The sequence below is a fragment of the Acanthopagrus latus genome, chromosome 5 (assembly GCF_904848185.1).
Source record: "Acanthopagrus latus isolate v.2019 chromosome 5, fAcaLat1.1, whole genome shotgun sequence".
Classification (NCBI taxonomy): domain Eukaryota; kingdom Metazoa; phylum Chordata; class Actinopteri; order Spariformes; family Sparidae; genus Acanthopagrus; species Acanthopagrus latus.
The window spans coordinates 28,704,874-28,729,876 of NC_051043.1; the positions used below are offsets into that span (position 1 = coordinate 28,704,874).

At 42.0% G+C, this 25,003-nt stretch overlaps 2 long non-coding RNA genes across 2 annotated transcripts; one reads left to right on the forward strand and one right to left on the reverse strand.

The window, feature by feature from the left end:
• Positions 1 to 10,387: 10,387 nt before the first annotated feature.
• On the reverse strand, positions 10,388 to 13,145 carry LOC119019699. The gene is made up of 3 exons (XR_005075129.1): positions 13,015 to 13,145; positions 10,797 to 11,008; positions 10,388 to 10,632 (listed from the first exon to the last, which is right to left on the reverse strand). It is a non-coding gene; the product is annotated as an uncharacterized LOC119019699 (long non-coding RNA).
• On the forward strand, positions 13,056 to 24,769 carry LOC119019698. Its single transcript, XR_005075128.1, has 2 exons — positions 13,056 to 13,602; positions 24,536 to 24,769. It is a non-coding gene; the product is annotated as an uncharacterized LOC119019698 (long non-coding RNA).
• The last annotated feature ends 234 nt before the right edge of the window (positions 24,770 to 25,003 follow it).

A 25,003-nucleotide genomic window follows, 5' to 3' on the forward strand; every position in this document is an offset into this window, starting at 1 on the left:
CGTTTTTGGGAACGTAATGTTGATTATAAAAGAAAGATCTTCAGTTTCAGAGGACAACACAATTTCTGTGTTTATATATGGCGGACCCTGCCACCTTCCTGGCTTCAAACAGTGTTCTGGGACCTTATTTTCCTCTGAGAACAGCTTGTTTATTCACTTATGGAGACAATAATTATTTCTGATATTTTCTGTCTCTGTTTTTCTGTTTCTCCTTCTCTTGATTCCTCTTGATGAAATCTAAATTTCTACTTATTCAGCCATGATAACCGTCCACTTTTCTTCTGTTTATTCACAGAAAAGGAAAAAAAAAACTGATTGCATTCATTCAGTCATTGCCATGAAAGCAGATGTAACATCCACAGTCACAAATATGAAAGCACGCTTTTTCAGTTTGGTTTTGTTGAGTCCACCGAAGAAAACTGACGATTGAGTTTTACCTTTTAAAATCTCTCCTCGTTCTCTCTTTTAATGTCAACGCCGCTGAATCCCACCAGCGTTTTCTGTCTTTCATTACGAGCTCTGACAAAAGAACCTGCTTCAAACTAAATGCGGCGACACAGATAATAGATGGAACAAATGAAAAGTGGACCTGGTTTTTGTTAATGTTTTGTGAAGCAACTCAACAGTTATGTCACACTCTTCACCTCGGATGGGCGATCTGCTCCCAAACACACACTCCTGCTGCCCACCTTCCAGCAACCATCCACAGCAGAATTTGAAAGCAGACATTATAATAAAAGGACGGTGAAAAATCTGGTGCCTCGTTAATAAAAAATGTTCTCAGATTTATTCTCTTAACTTAAATTTAAGACTGTGTGCTTACGTCTGATTCACCAAAGATGCTGAGCGTGGAAAAGAAACTAACTTAGGCTTTTTTTTTTTAAAAAAAATTTGATTTATACACCTGTTTATAAGTTTCAAATCACCTGAAACTGACAACACCTGCCTGGTGTGTGTTTCACTTCCACCAGCACAAATGAGGGTTCAGTCAAGAAGAGCTTCGAAAGAGAGAACGAAACTGTTTTGGAAGACGAGATCACAGCGATGGCAGAAGACGACTGAAGCCAGGCGACACGAATCATTCAGTGTGTCGAATGTGTATTCACCTGGTGTTAAAGTGAAGTGTATTGTTGGCTTATTCCTAATGTGAAAAAGTAGTTAATTATAGAGAAATAACAGCTCCACTATCATTTATTATTATACGATTGTGTACCTCCCCTCCTCTATTACCCATCACTTCAAGCTACAATTGTAGTTATTGATGTTTTTTGTTGTAACAGCCCAAGTTTAATTATTAGAAACTGAGCCGATACATGACTTTGCCTCGTAACTGTTCACGGCTCATAAAACTTTTAGAAAATACCGACAACCGGATCAGTTTCTCTGTGTCGGGGAGTCATTATGACGCATCCTCTTAAAAACTGTAAGTCTAAAAAGGAATTCTTGTTATTACCTGACCTGGACTATCTAACTTGTAATAGATTTCTCCTTTTTCCTTGCAAAACACAAATATTTCCTCGGTGAGTCAGATGAGGCTGGACTGTAAAAGGAAGTCTTGTTTGTTTCCAGGTTATTTCCAGGACAGAACTATTTAACTTTTATTAGATGACCCTCTTTTCTGTGCAGTCAACACACCAGACAACAGTGTAAATTAAACCTAAAGCCTTCAACTCACATGTCAAACACACTGTAATTGGCACTAATGGAACTGTTTATGTAGCATGTACGCTACATGTCGAACGTGACATGCATTCGTCCTTGAAAATTAACATCTATTAAATAATAAATACGTGCCGGGTCGTACACAGAACGTTGATTTCACATCTTACATATCGACTTCCCATCATCGGAGAATTCGCTGATTGTAAATCTCATCCCGGCTTATAAATTGTTAAAGAAAAGTGTGTGTGTGCTGTGTTGGAACGAGCTCCGGTCTCCAGAGAACGTGGCCCCAGTCAGACGTTTGGGGAGGTGAAACGCTACCTGCCTCCGAAAAAAAAAGAAAAAAAAAAAGAAAGTCAAGTGTGTCTCAGTGTGGAGGCGACAGACGGAGGCCTGTTTGATCCTGCCAGTGTCTCTGCTTCCAGGGCTCACAGCTGATGATTGATGGATGCTGTCATGTGCTAAGCAGATCTATTTTTCTCCCTCCGCCTCGTATGTGAAGGCTGGATTGTAAACAAACATGCTGTTGAGTTACCGTGTACCGGTCGCCCCCGCCACTTCATGTCAGCCTTGATCGGCTGCTTGGAAACTTTTTCTTTCTTGCATTTATTCTCCGCTGCTGAAAATGCTCGTCGGTACGCTTTTAGCAGAAAATGGGTGACTAACAGTAAAAGCCACGTGTGCTGCATACATCATCGCCACAAACAGGAGCACGGCGGCGAATATTCAATGGATGAATGTCGACTTCAGGCTGCTCCGCTGGGACCGGCCTCCGCTGGGATTTGACCATTTGCTTGAACACTCCCACTCCTCTTCTTCTTCTCTCCCATTTGGATCAAATTAGTGTGCCAGAGCTCTTATTAAACGGAGGGATGGAGAATTAAGATTTGTGCCGCTGTCTCAACATGTGTTATGAACATCCTGAAGCTGCAGCTGAACTCCATCTTGCATTTCATCAGCTTCTTTGCTTCGCTCATGACAGCCTGATGTTTTGCCTGCTGATTACCTTTTTTTTTTTATTGGCATGTTAATCCCTGCAGAGCTGAATGACAACATAAAACCTGTTCATCTGTTGCACCCCGGGTGGCTTATTCATGCTCAGGGTCTCGCTTTCACGAGCGTCTCAGAAATCTCCAGCGGCATGATCGTTAGGAGAGAAGATCTGATTACACTCACAGAGGTACAGTAAAGAACGGTTGGACTGATTAACAAGATTAACACTTTATGTGTGCTCTGTGTGCAGACAGTAAATTAAGAACATAAGAAGGACAGCTCTGGAGACTGACACCTCGCAGTAGTGATAAATGAGTGAACAAGGACATAATTAACAGCTGTCTCTCTTTGCACATATTGTTTTAATCTGTTCAAGCGCATAGTACTAAAAAAAAAACAAAAAACCTGTCAGTGTTAGTCCCATATTAGTCTGAATCACTTAAAGGTCTCTGTTGGAGATGTGAGATCATCCGCCGGAAGAACGACAGACAACAAAACTTATTTCTTTGCCACGAAAGTTACGTCAAGTTGCCTGAACAACATTTCAAAGATTCAAGCGGTCTGTAAATTTTGTCTTGAAAATCTTTGTTTTCGCACTGTTGACACCGAAAATCTGCACTTTCTCAAATTCGTACTTCAGTGGAGTGCTTGATGTAAATGTAGTTACAGCTGTGGAACAGTCCTGCTGGCTGTAAATGTTTTTATTTCACTGTTTTGAAGCTGCAGCCACAGTTTACAGGCTTATGTTCACATTGTAGAGCCAAAACTATTTGTATGTCATTGTGAGCACTGGATTAGTTACAGAAAGTTCACCTTTATTTTTTAATCTTTTACATTTACTGTTTTCTAAAACGGACCTTAAGATTGCATAGAAATCATCTTATTCAATGAATGTTGCATGTCTCTTCTGTAAAGGTGTATTTATTCATATTCCATCAGATGACACATAAATGTGGAAGCTCTGGGGTGTCGGGTGTAAGGGAGGTGTAATATTCCTTCTTTTCCAAAAAGCCGCCACTGAGGTAGGTGTAAACGTGACGTGACATGAAGCACAAAGTTGGGTGTGAACAGTGAAGCAGGTTGAATTTGTCTTCAAAATAAGAGCTTTACATTGCTCTTAGCGGGGGGTTTTAATTTGAAAGTAGCAACCATTAGCAACTTGCCGCTACAACAACAAGCAGACAGAAAACAGCTACAGAGACCGAGGAGACGCTGCATCTCCTGGCTGTGATCAGCTGTTTCCTGGTTTTAAAACTCCTCAGCTGTGAGTCGCACAACAGTGCAGGACATCGACACTTCTGCACATCTCACGCAATTGCCGGCACATCGACGGCTCAGATTTACAGCAGTGGAGGTGGAAAAAAGTGTCCCTCTGAGGCGTCATATTAGCGGACCAAAACAGACCCCAGTTTACCGCCTTCTGTCTAAATCCAAGGACCTGGCCGCGAAAAGGACGGCTAAGTTGGCGGCTTGCTGCTCGGCAAAGTTTCACATGGTTTTCAAGCTTTACGTTAAAGTCCAGGAAAGATTGTATTTTTGGCTAAATGAATGAAAATATAAAGGTGTCGGGTGTCACCACTGACTTTTCCGTTGTTTATCCAAGGGGGATGATCTTCCCTCACCTGTGGATGGATTTCACAGTTGCACACCTGGACACACACCTCAGCAACAGGGAATATGAAATGAATTTTTACGATGAGTTCAGGATCTCCATGACTGCAGAATCCTCTGTTACACATCAGTAAGCAGGAAGCTGCACTCAGCAGCGACGAATGTTCCTGCCTCTCATCTCTTTAGTTTCCTTTGGTGTAAAGCCCCACAGACCTGCAGGCTCTTAAACATTAGCATGCCAGGAGAAATGTACTTACATGATTTTACAGGATGTGTTTAGCACCTTTTCTGGGCCTCGTTTCCCAGAAGCATCGTCAGGCTGAGCACATCTTAGCCTGGAGATGTTTTTTTTCTCTTTGTTAACAAGGCCCTGGGCTGCGTGGAAACAGTTCAGACTATAAAAAATGGTTTGATTCTTGCAAACAAAGTCCTTCAAACAGAATGCCGCTATGTGTTTAAATGCTATAAACTGTCGTCGTGGTAATCGTGCCCTGATTTTGTGAAACGGCGGCGCTCTTATTTTGGAATAACGATCACATATCTTCCTGTCGTGGAGATTTACATATTATTTACTTCAGCGGGGGATTTACGGCCGTGACTTTGTTGCCCAAGACATAAACCAAACTGAACTTGGACACAGTTATATACGGGCTGCAACGCCCACAGCTATAAATTGGATTGCAGTGCAGCGAGCGAGGCGGCCTGAAGCTATGAGCAATAGTGAAATCATTAAGACATCATCCCCCCTCTGAATATGCAGTGGGAATGTTTGCAGGCCAAAAACGGTATCTTGTATGACACTAATCCATAACATATTGCAGGCGAGGCTTTCCATCAGCGACACCATCCTCATTACGAGTCGAGCAGACCCTCTTCTCTCCGTTTTCTGCCCTCTTTTTCTTCATTTGTACCTCTCCTTGCTTCCTCTTCACCGCAATATTGCCTTTTCAGCGAGGCGGTGCGATTAGGAGCTGAGGTATTAGCGGTCATCTTGGAGCCAGATAAAATGATTTTAATTAAGATGTTTGTGTACAGTTTCGATTAAGCAGATACGGTTAATTAAAGTTCAGGTTATTTAAAGCAGCTAATTAAATCTAATTTCAGCGGGCGGGATGTATTTGAGGACCGATAAGAAGTGTCAATATCTTTATTTACAAAGTTTTTTTTTTTTCCGTTTACTTAATCATAATGACATTTGGAGGTTTAGATGTTAATCCCAGCACAAACAAGATGATAACCCTCCGCAAATACACATCACAGGTCCTCAAATATTAAAACCCCTCCCAACATGTTTGTGGAGCTCAACATGATTTTTCGTCCTATAGTAGCATGATTCGTACGCTCCGTCACAAACACATGAAGGCAACTAGATAAATAAATAGTGGATTTAAAAGTGTGAAAACATCTTGTGAGTCAAACAGAATGTTCTGATACAAACACTCAGAAGACCGTCTGCGTTTCCTCCCCTGAAATAACGATGTGTCCCAGTGAGCGAGTGAAGGTGAGGCTGTAAAATATGACGTGAGAAGTCTTTTATTATTTGCAAGCCAGGAAAAAAAAAAAAGAAAAACGGGAGTGCCCTGAAATTTAGTGCTGCTCGAAAATTATTCATGGCTGCATCAAAAGATTTCTGTCTTTGAATCAAGGTCATCATCAGCCTTCAGAAAGGGAAAAGTCTTCATATTGAAAAAAGTACGACCTCATATTCTATTACATCCTGACACCTACATTTAAAAAAGAAACTTGTCCAGTTTTCAAATCATATTTTTCTCACTTGATTCCCACACAGGGGCATTAAAGGGGCATTACGTAGTTTGGGTGAATAAATTCAAACTCACTTTTCTGAGGTCCAAGAACACTGTTTGAAACTAGACATGGTGGCAGGGTCCGCCACACGTGAACAAAGTACAACTGCATACAATGTGTTGTCCTTTAAGCTCGGTTTGTTTATTCAGTTTCTCCTCTGATCAAACTGACTTCCCGGGACTTCACAGTGCTCCTTTAATCATCAAACGTTAAAGTGCTCACGGCGTCTTGCAGCTTGATACAATATTATAAACTGTCTGCATTAATCACCAGTTTCATGCCTCTATATACATTTATATCGATCAGTCAGGTAACTATATACCATTTGAATTGGCTTTCATGTTTTTCAGGCTACTCGCTGTGCACACAGTAAAAAAACGGAAGCTGTCTGGATGAATTTTAGACAAACTGAAAAGCTAAAACGGACAAAATACAGATGTTGAAATAGACTTGGGTGAATTATGATGTGTGACTTTGAAATCACTGGAATTGAAGGTCTAAGAGCTGAGGGTGTCGCTCACTGCACAGACTGTGGACCGGGGCGATGTGATTGTGATTCTGGGTTTTATATATATAAATATATATATAAATATAAATGTTTTGGATCGTGCTGCGTTGTGTTGTATGACAGAGTGGACTTCAAGAGCAGCTCAACAACAGCAGCACAGATGCAACAAATACAGAGATACAGAATGATTTCTGCACCATGATTCTCACCTGTCAGGTGCCACAGTGAGAAAGGTGTTCATTTATAAACCTGTTGGCACGTGTTCTGACACCTGTCACCTGTCACGTATGAAGTTTTAACAATTTCCATCCACACAAATAGCAAATAGTTAATCCAGGAACCGCTGGAGGAACATCTGGACATGAATCCAGACGCGTGCGAGCCTCCACTCCCTCGGTTCCCTTCTCCATCCGACAACAGTTAGCTTCCAACCTTCCATATCGTATCTGATCGCTAGCAGGCGGGATGCAGTTGGGTGCAGTACAAAAACATGATGAGGAAAATATTAATGTCTCATCTTGTCTCAAAGTTTTTAGGTTTAAGTACAAAAACACGCTTGGTTTGGGTTAGAAAAACCCTGTTTCAGTTGCCACAGATGCGCTGTAGACATCTTGAGGTCTCACAGGGATAGAAAACCTCCTGGCTCGTCCTTACAGACATTCGGGAATTGCTCTTGAAAATGTTTTCTGCTTAGTGTTTCCACCCAACAGTGACATGATGTATCCGCCCTTGGATCAGCTCCTATTTCATGCTCATTTAGTGTTGCTGGTTTTTTAAATAAATAACTGAAAGCAACCTCTCCGATCCTTAACGCATCAGTGCAGCTGACCACAGCTCACACACACCTGCTGCACTGTGTCCATGAGATTCAGCTCAATATGAGTTACAAACAAGGAATTAATCCTTATGTCTCATTTAGCCCACGTTGCTCCAAAGATTTGAGATTAAAGATCCAATGGTTCCCTTTTCAATAACCGACTCATCTTGGTTCCCCTCCCTCTGGATAAGAGTGTGTTAAAGAAACACCTGTTGAAAATCAAACTAGAGAATCTGATGGAGCAACATGTAGAGCACTCCTGGTTGTTTTTAATGTAATTGTTAATAAAATGGAGACATATTTATATGAACAAAGAGCTTTATTCCTTCATTCTCTGTGGTGGATTTTCGCTTCATGAGAAGAAACCTCTCGTCGTGTTCAGTCTCCTCATGTAATCAAAAAGTCCAGCTCCACACAAAGTACACAAAATGGATTTATATAATGATTGACTGCACAGCACTGGGTTTATCTATGCAACATGCATGAGATGTGATATGTGACCTTTGAAGAAATTAAATGTTTGGCACGTATTATGCAGAAACTGGTGTAACAGTGGACGCCAGCATGAGACGAAGAGTCACATGAGACTTGCAGTCTCCATTGTAAAACGTACACTATTTATGAAGGAGTCAGCACAGCCACAACTCTAAAAGGAATATATGAGTATGATAATGTTCATGCCTGAAAACTCAAATGTCACATTTCAAGATAGCAGCTAGAAACTGTTGATAAAACATTCACAGATCAGCAGTGTGGTGTAACGTAACCGAACGCTACGTTCAGAGGAAGTTTGGGAGATTTTTAAACTTGAGAAAAGAGTTAAAGTTTCTGTAAACAAATAGAAAATCAACATGACTGTTTTCTCAAGCATTACCGGCTGCTTTAATTGAATATAAGTAAAGCTGCTGTGAAATATTAAAAGTCAGGAATAAAGGAAGCTGGAGGCAACTGCAGGTTAACAGACGGGAATGAAACATAAGATGAGGTTAATGAAGGCGTGAAAACCACCAGGTGTTGCATGAACTTTGTGACGCGTCTCGTAATGTGTTCTTTGTCGTTCTCTCACTGTTTAAAAGCAGCTGTCGTCTCTCACATTCTTTACACTGCCACAGATTTAGCCCCCTGCTTCTCCTTGTATGTTGAAGTGCTCCCTCTGCAGAGATAAAGCGGTGCGTTTTGTATTCACTCCCGTCCTTTCTTATATTTGCATCCTTGAACTGGAGTGCCTTAAAATACATGTTGCACGAGGCCAAATGCAGAATTTTCTCCTGTGCAAACTAGATTGTACCGCCACATTTTTGTATGCCTGCCTGCGAGGACACAAAGGAACAGTATATAGAGGGCTGGACTGAGAGCGAGAAGAGGGGCAGCTCTCCAAACTGTGAGGACCCAAATATAGATATAGAATTCTGTTACTGGCAACAGGCTGCCATTGCTTGAAAACCGAGACCCAGAACGATCCACAGAACGTCACATGTCAGCGGGAGCGTCCCGGTCTATCTGCAATCTGGTCGCTGAGCAAAAGGTATCAACACAGCTGTCTTTCTCAGGTTTCTCTGGTCATGAAGAGCCAAATTAAAAACTATCTGCATCTTTCTACTGCAAAGACAGCCCGGTTAAATTTAAAGATCGTCTTTCCAGTGATGAAACACTTCGAGTCTGTCTCAACTCCAGCTCTGCCTCATTCCCAGTGCTCGCTCTAACGACTGAAAAAGTTGCTTGTTTTTCCACTTTGGCGCGGACGACCAGCTTCTCCTCAAAAAGGAAAAAAGCTCTTCATCGTTGAAACTATTGCCAGTGCTTTGCATTGACTAATGGCAGGTCCCTGTGTTGGACAACACTGAAATGCATCTCTAAAAAAATGTTATATTTCATTTTTCAAAACTTTATTGCGACAGCAAATAAATATATACATGAGACTTCTTAAAACAGCTTCGTTGGTAGTGACTCCTGCAGCAACTAACATCTCACTTGCACTATTCCAGCTTGGTCTCTTAGGTATCATTCTCCAGGTGTCGTTATAAGATCCTGGAAGTCTCTGTGTTCTTGCTTCCTGTAGTTTGAGCACTTTACAGAGTGTACAGTGTGCTGAGCAGAGACGTCGTCACTCCTCCTGTACACAAACTAAACTCGTGTAAAAGCAGGTTTACTTGTGCATGTATCTCGCAGGATTGCCTGTAAGTGTCATCATCTTCTTTCGTTGTTGTTCTGTAATAAATGCCCAAGATATTTAACCTGACTGGCGACCATTTGAGGTTTGGTTCTACAGACTAAGACGACACTCTCACTGGTATTGTACGCTGCAGGAGACCAGCGCTACTTGGACTAATGACCACAGCATCATCTGCATGCTTACTGTGGTCCACTGGAGTATTACCGATCATGCAGCCGGTGTTGCAGGCTTTCAGTTGCAGTTTCACATGAAAAGGATTTGTATAAAACAATGGGTATTATATTCCACTTTTAATTTGTTATTCAGGCTTTTGAATTCTTTAATACATTTCTGTGTCTGCAGCTCTGTAATTACATGGTGAGGCTGGCTGACAGTCATCGATCCCTGAGCCCTCCACCGCTGTGGCATCCTGAAAAAGACACTTTCAGCCGGCCTGGAGATGCATGTTTGGATGTGGATCTGTCTCCGCTGGTGACCGGAGGCACAGCAGTTTCCTCCTCTGGGTGAGACAGTCGGAGGTTTGTTCAGAGTGAAAGTAGGAGAGTGGTCGTGACTTCAGCGGTGAGGACTCGTTCGAAGCGAGCTGGTTTTACAGCTTGCTCATCCTCTCTCCTCACTCTGCAGCTCCCACAATGCCGGTGCACTTATCTAGATCATTTAATAACTCCAAATGACCTGGCTGATTAGATGTTTGATTAGCATCATGCTGGAGTGGCCCATGGAGCTTCAGATAGCAATCTGATTCCGGAGCTCTATCTTCCCACAACATGGTCCGGATGCATTTTGCCCGCGTGCTTCAGTGATTACAGGCCTCGGCCAATGAAAATCTTCCTCAGGACTGTGTGAGGCTGCAACAATTACTTTGCTGCAAGATTTGCTTTACACACTTCAAACAGAATGCCAGGACTGCAGTGCCAAAGCAGATAAGATGAAGAGGAGATCAAAATCCTTCTTTTTAAAAAATGTTTTAATACCTTATCGGATGGCTGCTGGGAGCTGGAACGATTGCTGCTGCATGTTGAAGACTGACCCTCATAGGGCTGAAAATTATTTTCATGCACCCTGTGAAGTTAGGAGATTAGAGGATAGCTTAAAAAAAAAAAATCACATTTCCACCATTGCTACATGAGAGAAATTACATCCGAGGTGTAATGTCACGACGCATCCTAATGAAATCTGTGTTTTAAAGAAAAGCCTCATCCAGAGAACATTACAGTGATACTTACAGCCCAGTTAACACATTCCTGTCGGGTTCATGCCTTGTTTCTTGAGTTTATGCCACCTCATCAGAGGAGCCGCTGATCTTTCTGCTGGTGTTTTGTGTTGTGTTGGGAGGGGGGGAGGTCATGCCTGCCCCCCTGCTGTTACCCATGCTGCTGTAATTATTCTGTTGTTTGAGCAGTATTTGGCCTGACATGTCGCATTCCCTTTGCAAGCCCTAGAGATTGGAACAAAAGCAAGCATTATGGTTTGCCATGCGGGAAGCTTATTGCTTTGGATGTATATGTCTTGGTTTTCACAGAGCCGGATTGCACTGTTTGATCACTGCCGGGTTGCATTTGACTCAGCGTTGTGTGTGCTTTTTTGTTTTATGTGCTCAGTTTGCAGCTGTGTGCAATCATGCAGAAAACGCAAAATGCAAAATATCAAAATATCAAAATAATTCTCACAGTAGCTGAGGAGCTAAATGTTTGTTTATAACTGTGCAGCCTGTGCTCAGTGCTTATATCAATTCTATGTTAAGTTTATTCAAAGTTTATTAATACAGTGCACCTTTCACAGAGCACTAGGTGCTTAACAAATAAGATTAAACGTCAAAACCATAAAAATGGTGAAAGGAGGAGAAAACAAAACAAAGGATCTTGGGATGACTTGTTCAAGCGGTTAAAAAGTAAAAGCATGGATCATTTCTAAGACCTGAGTTGTTTCTCATTGTTGCTCAGATGGAAAAAAATATGTGCGTGTTAATGATTTCTATGATTTTCAAAAATGCATTGACTGGTCAAAAAAACTCAGACCGATCTGTACAGTAGAGGAAACACTTAAGAAACCTCAGTCTTATCAAAGTTCAGCTGTAGATGGTGGTTTGTCATCCAGTCCTCAATAGCTGTCAGACAGTTGTTGTTTTAGTTCATCGACGCCATCAGGTCTAAAAGAAACATACAGCTGGATGTCATCAGCATAGCAGTGGTGGCAAAGATGTTTGTTATGTGGCTATACAGGCTCCAAAGAATTTGTGTGAGAAGAAATTTCAAAAGGACCCAAGATGGATCCCTGAGGAACACCGCAGGATGAAACAGCAGTATCAGACCTGTAAGGACCAAGAGACAGAACCAGAACCAGTCCAGGGTAAATAGCACTCTGACTGATGATGACAAAAAACTGAAAATCCCGGTGCTGTGTCCACTTATTCATTCATTTAACCACCACTGAAACAAAAGAATCCTCCCAAATGTCCCCAAGGCCGACATCGTGTTTCATGAATTAAATGTCTCTGTTGATTAAGTGTGTCTCTGTCTACATCTGTATTTATGTGCATTTTCTATTTGAGCTGAAAAGAACAGGAGATGAAACCCTTTGCACAAAAGTTTAAATATTGCAACCAAGGTTTTCTTTTTGTTTGTTTTTTTTTTCTTTTGCATGACTGAGGTTTAAAAGTCGGTGTGTTGATGAAAGCACAGTGTGGCGGCGTGCAGTGAAACCAAGTTCAGCAATTAAATCAAGACTTAAACATCACTTATGATTTGACTCTTGTCTCTAATAATTCACATTCTAATTGTCTAATAATCTAATAATCTAATTGTCCTCATAATAATAAATGAGACACGTTTGGCATTTGACTGGCGCTCTTAATGACTTCATCTAGTTTTGTCTCCTTCACCTTCTTCTGCAAAAAGACAACCGGGAAAGTCGTCCTACCAGTTCTGTATCTAGGTTGAGTATTCGATTAACCAAAGTTGATATAAACGCAGAGTAAGTTGTGCTTTTTTACTGACTGTCTGGAAATTCACTCGAGTGGGAACTTGTCTGCACCACGTGGCAAATAGATCTCTGGTCCAAACTATCACAGGAGCAGAGGGCTTTGCATGGAATGAAATGAAATCAGGGCAGACGGACAGATACGAGTTAAAAAATTGAGATTCAAAGTAAAATATTGACTCGATTAGGTCAGTAGATTGTGTCTGGCTTTCTGGCCGGGTCAACTGGAAAAAATATCAGGTGATATTCTTCCAGTTTTCTTCGGCAGGCTGATTTTCCCTGCACACCTGTCTCGTGTCTGTCTAATTAGCACAGCCTTGTTACCCAAGTTCTTCTCCGGCATTCTTTCCCCTCACACCTGCCCTCGCTCATTAGCCCCTTCCCTTCTTCCAGTGTTTCCCCATCTTTTTCCTTTCTATCAGCCCCTTTCCCCATTTCTAGTGTTTTTCAAATCATTTCCCTCACCTGTGTTTCTGCGCTGCCTCGCTCCACCTGCACCTCGTCCCCTCGTTAGTTTGTGTTGTTCCCTCAGTCTTTGTTGGTCCGACCGCTCAGTTCTCGTCCTCGCGTGTCTCCGTTATCTTGCCTTTATCCTGTGTTTTTATTTTTTCTTCTCTGTTCCTAATGTGCTCCCCGTGTTCCCGCTCGGTCTTATGGTTTGCTCTCTGTTCTTGTTCTTGCCTTCTTTGCTCGTCTCCTTTTGGATTCATTTGGAATGGTTTCTTTAAAAACTCGCCTTTTCTGGTGAATCTGGGTGCTGTTTTTTTTTGTATATCTGACACCCAAATTGCAATTATTGTAATTCATGCTGACTGTGATCGTTCTTAAAAATGCATCAACCAAACAAGTCAACGATCACTTTCTGTATTTGTTTTGTCAGCGAGTCACTTTTAATATTTTTCACGGCGGTAACAGAACATTCAGTTGCAGCTGTAGTGAGCTGTTGGATGAGCTGTTGGATGAGCTGTTGGATGAGCTGTTGGATGAGCTGTTGGATGAGCTGTTGGATGAGCTGAAGGTGACAGGATGCAGACGTCCAACTCCTCCAGCAAGGTGACCAACTTTACTGTGACCTGCTGTTGCCGAGGGAGAACCACTCCTGCTGCGTGCAGCGCGCCATCTGATCACGGTTTGCGAGTATCTTTTAATGACTCCTGAGTTAAAGCAGCGTGAGTTTGTTTGACTGCACTGTAAAGGCGATACACCAGCTGCTCTACGGGGTTGTATTTCTGACAAATTAGTTACTCAAGGAGTGTCTGCTGTTACCATGGTAACCCTGTGTGTGTGCATGAGTGTGTGTGTGTGTGTGTGTGTGTGTGTGTGTGTGTGTGTGTGTGTGTGTGTGTGTGTGTGTGTGTGTGTGTCACCAAAACCAACCGAGACTTGAAATCACTGCTTTTTAAAGTGTGTCCACCAGACTTCTCATCCTGGCAGACATACATGTCGCCACAGTTGAGGTGCTTCTTCAGTGCCTTGAGGGAAACAGTTTCTACAGCTGCTCCAGCCAAATGAAACCCTGCTTTTGTAAAAGGAAAAAAAAAAACAAAACAAAACACCGCCTGCCTCCTTGTAATAAGGCTGTTGGAGTAAACTAGTGAAGTGGAGAGATGTGTTGCGTATCGAGCTAAGAGCCTCGAAAGAGAGCGAGACGTCTGTCTCATCATTAATTCATTAGAGAGGAAGGACCGAACAGACAGGAGGATAATGTGGCAGGCTGACGGTGGAGATGACCTGCGTCCTGTCCTGCACTCTGCTGTTGTGTCCTGTCATCAGACAGAACTGGACATGTGATTCAACCCTCGCTTGAGAAGAAGCCGAACTATAAATGATACAGTAATTAGCTGCCTCCATAGAGAGGTGCAGCGCTGATGTATTTTTATAGGCTAACCCAGAGGTTAGCATCAAAACGAAACAATCTCTGTGGCGAACACAAGTTTTTATTGAAGAAGCCAAACAAAACATTATAACGTGTATATACAGAGACGTAAGCTGAGGGGAGGAAAAACATCACAGTTTGAAGCAACATGTCAGTAGGATCAATCGATTATTGGAGTTACTGACAATAAGAAAATGACTGAACATCACTAGACTAGTATCTGACATTACTGAGCAGATAATAGAAGATCCATTAATCCAATATGTGGCATTATAAAGAAAAAAAACCTGTGTGAATAAAAGGTCACTATATGGACAGTATGCTCGCGCAAATAATTTCAAATCTTGCCAAGCAACCGGATTCATCTGTATGTGCGTGACTAACGCAAAAACATCATCTTTGCAAATCTTTTATGAGCAATAAATACAATTCAACGTGTCTGTTTGGCCTTAAGAATACACACAGTACGAGTTTGTGATAAACAAACATACATACAAAAAAAAAATCCTACGTCTCTTCGTGACTGCTCCTTGTTTCCCGAGGTTAACACCAGGACAAACGTTGGTCGAGGCCAAATAAACAAGTGAGACCTCCACTTCTGTAGTGGGACTGTTTGAATGGAATCCAGAGCAGTCAGGGATTAAATGGAGCCAACATCTTGCAGCCACTAGTGGTACTGAACTCAGGCTAACATTGACCAATCACTCTGTTGGGTGATCAGCAGCGCAGGTTACAGAAAAAAGCAATCAAACCCTCTGAGGCACAGTGACTCAGACTCAGAGCTTCAGCTGATGAATTATAATGTTCTGTAAATCTTTTACACAAGGTTAAATTTAAAGAAACACAACTTTTCCAGACTTTCATCCCTTCCTCTGGGCTATTTTTAACTGACTTGGGTAAATCCATCACAGCTGGACATGGTGTTGATTGGCTCCCCTGAAATCCCTCAAATCAGGTCAGTTTGCAGTTTTTGAACTTGAAGGGCTCACCTCTGCAGGTCTGGCTCGCTGGGATTAAAGGTGCTTCTGTCGGGGTCGAGAACTGAGACTGTTCCGACCGAGAGGACTTTGTCTTCAAAGTCAATGAAGACAATTACCTTAAAGCTGTGACAGGCAGCAAGTGTTGCTCACCTGATGAATTCATACTTCAATTAAATACTGACGTCAGTGTGAATGTCAGTCAATCTGTAGTTAAAACTTTAAACTCCGTGTGTGGTGAAATTAGTCTATAATTGTTTTTTTACTTCGATCGAAAATATTCTCCGTGTGAGTAAGTTTTAACCAGGTTATTAATAAACCAAGTTAATAAAAGTAGTAGAGAAAATGAAGCATCTATAATTCATACTGCTTGATTGAAATTAAAAATTGGAAGTGTGTTGGTAAAGCTGCGCTGTATTATTATAATTACGTAGGAGCTGATTTAAAATGCAGGATTATAAGTTTACACTTCATTTACATGCAGGCGTGTTGAAGACTTATTCTTTGATTGAAATATCACCTTTTTATTCCTCTACCTGTTGTTTGCCGGAGCGAGCCTCTGAAAAACTATTACTGTGAAAGCACCTTTATGTCTCTGAAGAACAGCGTTGCAGGTTCCACTAACAGCAGCACAGAAACCAAAACACGAAATGAGGAGGAACCAAACGTAAAATTACCTCCAAGCTGCCCCGAGAGGCGCCGCTCGTCCCCGCAGCTCTGCATCGTTCCTCATATATCCATCACCTGACACGCAGGTCCCCGAACTACACCTGAGCAGACTCCCTCCTCCTGCACGTGTTCATGCTTCACAGTCGATGCCCTGAGGCTGTGATGTATTGGGAGGGTTTTTTTTTTTTTTTGAAGCGAAGCTGTTCCAGTGTGTATGATATGCAACATCAAACAAGCCTTACAAAGTTGCACTCTGGTCTTCTGTCAGGCTTTCTTCTGGTATGGTAAAGTGATCACAGGGGAGAGAAAGCTTTAGGAGCTGCTACATGACATTCTGTGTTTGTCTTCACTCAGGCCTCAGCCACATCTGAGGAGAGAGACGCCTCAAATGCTGATAACCCTTTAGTTGTTTGAAATGGGGGCATCCAAAGGATGAAATGCTTGTTCACAGCGGGATAAAATTCTCTCTTATGTTCTGGGGCGTGTTTATCAAGCATCTCAGAGTATGAAATCGCCCCCTTGAGCGGCCAAATATTCTCAGAATGAGGCATTTTTGTGGTCTTAGTTTTCGGACGCCTGACTTGTCCAAACCAGAGATTCAGTCAGAGGAGAGATGCTTTTGGAAAACGCTTCATGAGCTTATTGAAAGTCATTTTTATCGAAAAAACAGGATGACTTTGTGTGAGGCGCAGAGGAGATTACACAATGTCTCTCTTCAGAAAAGCCGGCGTCCTCGCTTTGCAACCGGGAAAACGCAGCCGATGATTCTGTCAGAAGCGACGATTCCAGCGGTCGTAAATCAAAGTTTGATTGCGCTTATGACCTCATAAAGATAATGCAGTGTCTCGTATAAAATTTCAGATTAGATTTAAGACACTTTCATTTACACTACGCCGCATATACATGTCTTTGTTGTCCAGGTCACGAGCGTGATTGAAAACTGCCTCCCAGCAGGTCGGTGTGCATCGTATTTGATCTTGTGTGAAGGATTCATTTTCTCATGCGCTTCAATGAGACGTGGTTAGCGGCTATTTGTTAACACTTTACAACAAAGGCACACAAAAACGTGAGTAGTCACTGACTTTATAGTTAATTGTTAATGAATAACTCCTCATTAACTGTGGTTCCAGCGCTACCTTAATGAATCATTAGGTAATGAGTAGTTCATTCATTAGTAGCAGTGTCTTCCAGTCTGTTCTCCACTAACTCATCTTTACTTACGATCTCAAATTATTTCCCCGTATGAAACTGTGGTGCTTTATTTCTGCATACTGATTTTGAGAAAGTATAATATTTCAGTCCACAGCTGTCAGAGAAATAAAGTATGTTATCATAATTCCTATTTTGCAGCTCTGAGAGTCATAAAAACAGCGAAATGACAAGCAGAAATTCGTCTGGAGTCGTAAGTAGGTTTCTTTGGTTAGCTGTCAGCAGTGTGTCTATAGGAAGTGATTCAGAGATGATGATAAATTAAGGGGTGTCAGTTACGTGTGATTTCTGTTTTTCTGCAACATGACTCACCAAACTTCTCCTTTCACTGTTTTACTTCGATCTTGTGTTTAGTGGGTGAAACTCGGCGAGGGGTGTTGAGCCGTGTGTCAGCTGAAGTGCAGGCTTAAACACAAGTGCCATCCTGGAGGGCACCACTGGTCAGGTCATCAGCCAGAGAGAGCAAAGACAAAGACAGAATGACAGAATGACAGTATGATACAGCACAGCAGGGCCTGAGCTTTAATTTACCACCAGTATATGTTCAGTGATACTGTATGAATTAAAAGACGCTGAAATTCTACATGCAATCTTTTAGTTTAGAAACTGACTGGTTGGCTTGATGACAGTGTGTCCTCATTGGTAAAACAACAAAATAATTCATCTGCGTCGCCAAAGTACAACCCGTATTTGTGTTTACAGCTAGGTGGCGCCCTCTTGTGGTTGTACACTGTTATGGCAGTAAAGGAGGAAGTCAAGTGAAACACATACACATTATTAATTGGATATATTCACTGTTAAAGGCATAAAAATGGAGGATATCATCAGACTGATTTACTAAAGGGGCGCTAATTATAATATATACATATTAATGAGGAAATAATAGAAACTCAGACATATGTATTATTTCCATAAGTGATTAAACAAGCTGCTGTCAGGGGAAAATAACGTCCCCAGAACGCTGTTAGAAGCTCTGCTGGCAGGGTCCGCCACATGTAAACAACAGGACACTGTGTTGTCCTTTAAGGTCAGTTTGTTTATTCATTCTATTCAGTCATGAAAACAAAAAGAGTTTGTTACAAGTAAACACCCAGCAATAAAAAGTTTTCTCCTGAAGCTGCGTTCACATTAAACTCGATTTATCAGTATATTTATATTTTCACTGGAAAAAAATATACAATAACTGCGGTATCTGTGGGAAGATGGGTCACGGCCGTGTCACTGTTTTTACGAAATATACTATAAAAACATATGGTGGAGGACGCCTTCTCTGGTGGAGTCCGTTCAGTTTTGTGTACGTTCGCTGTGTTTACACTTGCGATTCAGTGGAAGGAGTGAACTCCTCTTTGTTCAGTCGTTCCTGTTTTTCTCCGAACCATCGCCTCCTCCCACGGATCAAATGCCACAGTATTGTCTCCCACGGTGAGAGCAGAGGGTGAATAAACGGTGCAATAAGACGTCGGCTATAACTCTGTTTTCTCCTCTGTAATGCTCCGGTTGCAGGACACACTCGGCCCAATATGGGGTAACAACATTGTATGTTAATACATTTTGCATTGAGCCACCAGGAGTCAGGTTCTTATCGGCGCCTCCGTCTTAGCTCAAGGGGCCGACGGTCCCATATGAGAAGCCTTTGCCTTACAACCCCCCAACTTTGATCCAATACTGTCACTGGAGCTTTTATTGCCATTTGGACCTGATAGTGACAGTTCTGCAAAATTGATAAGAGACCTCTGGTGTAAAGGAAGATATCATGAGCTGCCAGCTGCTGTATTGATGGAATCATTCATCATTTATTTTGACGGTCAGCAAGATTTCCAAGTTTGGATCAATTTTGGATGATCTTTAATTAAGAGTAAAAAAAAAAAAAAAAAAGCAGGGTGGAAAATTCATATCTGCCATTTTTCTAAAAATGAACTATTTTGGATTCGGCTGTTGAATTGAAACATTTCTTCTTCTTACCGTGAGAAATAATGAATGTGCATTTTTCATATGAAAATATCGCACACCTCCAAAACTATTTCCTGTACGGAGCGGCGCGTTGTGTAAAGCATTCATTAAAGAGACGAATGACAGTGTGTGAAGATAACGGAGGAGGTGAGGACGCGCACAGTTAAAGTGACATTTTGAGTGATCATGATCCTTTATGTTCCGGAGCATGATGGATTTAGTTCCTATGTAGAAACAGGAATAAGGATGTGCAGCATGTTCATGCAGTTGTTCTCTACCTCAGTGATTTAGCAAGAAAAGCACAGGTTGCGTCACTAGTTTTGAATAAGGAAGTGCTAGATATTGACTATTCCTTTAATACAATCTGAATATTACAGTTAAAAAACAAGCAAAGCAAAACTCAAACGGTCTTTGTTGAATGATTTTAGCAGCCTGGGCAGGATGAATTGCCTCATGTTGGACTTGTTTCAGCTTCTTGAAGACGTTTCACCTCTCGTCCAAGAGGCTTCTTCACTTCTTATTAACAGCAGGGGAGTCGCAGACTTTTAAACTCTGTGTGTCTAAGGACACGTGTGAGCTCGTTGACCCAACCGGCCTTCGCGTGGGTTGCTGTAAGCTAGGTGAGCCCAGGTGTGAAGCGTGTGTGATAAATAATGTCAAACGCCACCTCCTCCGTTCAAACACGGCCGTTCCATATTGGACATAGATGGATTCTTTTATTTCCCTTTCAAACCATCTGTCTTTTCTGGCCAAGATGTTTACATGGTTGTCCTCAAAGGAACCATTTGTTGTCATCTCCCCTCCGGTTGGTTAGAAGTGAGGAAGCCTCCTGGATGAGAGGTGAGACGTCAACAAGTCCAGTTGCCTTCGATACAGCTGTTAGATTAACCTTGTGCCTTGTTACACTTGGATCTGTATAAACCACAGCTATTGTTTCGATGTGATAATTCTGGTCAGATTTAACTAAAAACTCTTCCAAGCAAACCTTGATGTAAAACTTAAGGTTTCACTATGAACCGAATCGTGACGTGCAAGTCTGGGTTTTACGTCTCATTCGAGGGCGTTCGACGTGCAGAAATGTAGAAAAATGTTGATTGCATATTTCAGACGTCGTAGTTGGGGCAGGTTTGCAATCAGGCCTGCTTCTGTGGCATCAGAAGGTCGGCCACATTTCATAAGTCTAATTTCAAAAATGGATAGGCCTAATGAAAATCTGCGAAATTAAAATGTGTCGCCAGTGCAAGCTGTAGCTCTCTCCAGTGTTCTGCTGAAGAGTTGCTCCATTAATTGCAGTGGGCTGTGATTATTCACAAGGGTTTATAATTAGGAGGGAGTCAGGAGTGCTTTATGCCGGGTAATTGCATGCATCTACCCGCCACCATTTAGCTGGGGAGCAGTAAGCTACAGTATTGTCAAATCAAGGGAGGCTGCTTTGACCCTTGTTGCTGGAAATTGATTTTGAAGCGCTCATCAAACAGATTGCTTTTTGTAAACATCACTCTTCCTTAATTTTTTTTCCCAGATTCCGATGATACGCTGCAGAGCCATTATCAATTTTCCGTTGAATCCGGGTGCATCATTCAGCTTCCCACCAGAACGTTTTGGGGCGAGGAGGTGAAGGCTACATAATATGCAAATTGCTTAATATTTTTCTCAATTCTACGCCACAGGCAGAAATGTATAATCAGTTGTGAAAGGCCAGGCAATTGGAAAAAAGCTTGTCACCTTTCATTTCTTTGTAGTGTGAAATGAAAAGAGCCAAAATGGCTACATGCTATCTTGTCTGGAATTGCGTCCAGTGACATATGGGACAAAGACGGAGCAAACGTCTGTGTTTGAGGAGGTTTTGACTTGAAAAAGACTTTAACCACTTGTATTGTGTTCAGTGTTTCACTGCTATGAGAACGTGCCTGCTCTAAATGTCTTCAGTCTCGCTGCACTTTGAATGCTTTAATAGAACTTGTCCACACAAATATGACTGTGTTAACATTTCCCAAACGTCTTTTTGGCTCCGTGCGTGTGCCATATGGTGCCATGTGGTTCTTTGCACAGGCTGCTCAAAATGCAGAAAACTCACATTAATTTTCCCCTATAAAGTCGAGGGGGGGGGGGGCATCCATTTGGATTTGCATGACGTGTCACAGGGGCCGCATGGGGACTCAGCGAAAGAGAGCGGGACCAGTCGGCAGCTTCGCCGAGGACTGCTGCAGCAGCTGTTTTCCTGGATGTCTGTTCTTAGGTAATGTGCCTCTAAACTTGATGGGCTAGAACAGCTTGCTCTTGTTCCATTCTGTTCAGCAGGGCAGACTAGTACCGGAGTTAACTTGTCACAAACTCAACATCTACTACGGGAAGCCGAGGGCTGCCTGCCACCTTTGCTTTGCTCCCGAGCAAAATGGATGAAACGCTTTCCGCGAGATAAGACCGCAGGAGACACGAGGAGGATGAGCGGTTGCTGTGCTATTCATTATTCTGCCGCAGCGGTCACACACTGGCTACACTCATGTTTTATTTGAAATGGCATGTTGTTGCGGTGCTGAACCTCTCGGTGAAAATATTCCATGCAAGACATGTAAGAGCAGAAGACGGAGAGACTTGTCTGTCTTGCACTGTAATTACACGGAGAGGCATTTTTTATGAGGCTCGTACGACCTATAAAATATTGAGTATTTTATGTCTTCTTATCAATGGGAATAATTCTAAAATGTCTTTTACTGTATTCTGCTGTGCTTGGTGAAATGCAGCAGGAGGACGAGGTGGCCCTGTCAGTGCAGCCGGAGGGAAAGGCTTCAAAGCCTTTCAGCAGGTCAAGGACGGCAGTGAAAGGACCATGAATTTTGTATGTTGCACATCATAAATACTCACATCTGAAGAGAGGAAAGACAACAGTGCAGTTATATCGGTATCTATCAGCGCCGGAGCTGTTCGCCTGTTTCTACCTCTCAAATCAGAACACAGCATGTCACATCTCATCTCCTGTAAGAAGTAATGATAATAATAATGACCTGCAGCGTAGTGTACGTACCTGTCTCACTGTGTTACCAGATGTCAGTAGGTAAACAGAGCTCCTCGCCCTCCCGAGGTCACTGAAGGTAAACACAATAGAACAAATACAGCCACGCTTAAATAAACAGATGCAGTAATTAACCAACATAAATTTTTAAAAACGAGACAGATTGATTTTTCAATCATACAAAATGTTGTATTAAAGGTGCGCCGTGTAGAAACAGAAAGATCTTCACTGACTGAATGAACTGAGTAAACAAACTGACCTTGAACTACACAATTTCATCCTGTTTTACTTTGTTTATATGTGGCGGACCCCTGCCACCTTCATAGCTTCAAACAGTGTTCTTGGCCCTTATTTTCCACTTAGAACTGCTTCTTTATCCCGCTGTGTAAAAAGTATTTCTGAGTTTGATATTGTTACCTCAATAATATTGCAAATAACAAAATCCTGGGTTTGAATTTCTTCTCCAAAACCACACCGTGCACCTTTACAGGTCTCGATTTAAATCTGTTTGAATTTAAATTTCATCCCAAGCAATGTAATATGTAATATATATATATATATATATATATATATATATATATATATATATATATATATATATATATATATATATATATATATATATATATATATATATTTGAATGAAACAGAATATATTGGTGGGCATCATTGACAAATTTTGGTGAGAGATGATCCATCAACACAAAGACAGAATCCGACCTCAGATAATATATCCCATAAACCTTTCTGTCACTTGCGTGTGGTAGAAACATCTCGGTGCTAATGTGAAAAGAAACACTGCCAGGAAACAAAATACAGACAGCAGTGACATTTCACCTCAGAGTGTATTTGGCAAAACAAAGTACTGACATGAATCTTTTCTGTGAGACGGGCTGGACATGTTCCCAGCCGGTTATGAACCAGAATATTCGGCCGGTGTAGACGAACCCACGAACAGGAATATGATCAAGTCCATTTGTCATAATAATTCTTATTATTAAGGTTGAGTTAAGAGGTTTTGTACATTGGCTGTAGCTCAGGAGGCAGAGCTGATCATCTAGTAATCAGAGGGTTTCTGGTTCGAAATCCCCAGCTCCCCCAGCTGCGTGTCGAAGTGTCCTTGAGCAAGATGCTGAACCCCAAGCGGTCGGTGGACTAGAGAAGTGCTGTAGATGTGCAAATCCATTCCCATTCATGCTTTGCACCGTGGGGTTGTGCTCTAACTAACACACATACATAGAATGATATAATGTACACGTCATTTACATTATACAAGGACGGTGTCAAGCAGCATTTATAGATTCACATGTGAGAGACACTGATGTAACGTTCATTCATGTTACACAACACGCAGCTGGATCTCGTGAGCAGAAGGTCGCCGGGAGGTGAAGCTGCTCGTCACGCTGCTGCTAACCTCGCTGGATGTGTGTGTTCGTGCGTCTCACACACCGTCTGCAGTGTTTACATTGCACATGTATTGTTTGCCTCGGTGACGATCCATCCTGCTGCTGATTGTAACCAAAGTGTTATTTGATTAATGTATGCATGTATGCAGCGCCTGCTGGGATGTCCATGAATAGGCTCCAGGTTTACTGTTGATGTTGTTTTGTTGGGGAAGAAATATGATTATCCAAGGACAGTATGTCTCCAAACAATAGGAGGTCATGAGTGTCTTGTACAGATGTTAAAGTCTGGATAATGATAGTGATTGCTCTACGAGGGGTAAGGTCAGGGTTAGGGTTAACTGTTTGCGTAAACCTCGTAAGGAGGCCTTCGATCTTTCTATGTTTACAGACTAAGTGTTTCTGACCTGTTTAACCTCTCAGTCTTGTGGCTCCAGGGGAGAGACTCTGCATCACCCCCTTGCTATGTTGTTAAACAGAACAGAAGCCTCCTGAAGCTGTAGGATATAATTTGGACACTTGAGAAGGCTCGCAGCACTCTGTGCAGACAGACATGATGTTACGCTGCTGTTTTATAAACTATGTCAGCGTAAATTCATCGGTGTCTCCGAGTCTTCTTCATCCCTCCTGAACGGTCAAGTGAGCCAAAATCCCACAACACTGTTGATCTGAGGATGTTTGTTGTTTGATTAATGCAAAGCAAGAAATGAAAGACAAGAAGTCACAGGAACAAGAAAAGGGAAAGACAGAAACACAACACACACAAAGTAAAGGTCAGAAAATGAAGAGAAAGACAAAGAAAACAAGTGGGCTGTATGATGTCTCTTAAAGCTGGGCGCCAGCTTGGCTTGTCAGAGATCTTGACTTTTTGACTTTTCACTGTTTTCAGAATCGATCGGAAAACTTTCACTTACTCCAGCTGAAGACGGGAGCAGCATGAAGTGCCGGCGCTCGGTTTCCAAAGCAACCGGCGTGCTGGAGGCCGCTGACTGAGAATCCTGCGAGTGCAGCCGTGCAGGGTTGAAACTGTTTTCCAAAGATCAGCCCGGGTTTGTTTTCTGGCAGCTACTTAACTGTTGAAATAAAAAACTTACAATAAATACAATAAATAAGGAAACATGAACGTGATCTTCAGCTTTTTCCTCCTGTCAGCATGTGTAATTCCAAATAATCTCCATTCCATTATCTGGACGTTTCAGACTTCTGCATCAATCAATAACACATGTGATTTTATGTCATGCAGGCAAAATTTAATTAAAGTTTGGCCTGAATAATAATTGCACATGCCTTAGCAGACATGTTTTTTTTTAACGCTGCTCTTGTCACGATTTGAGACGCTCGGAGTGCTGCATGTTCA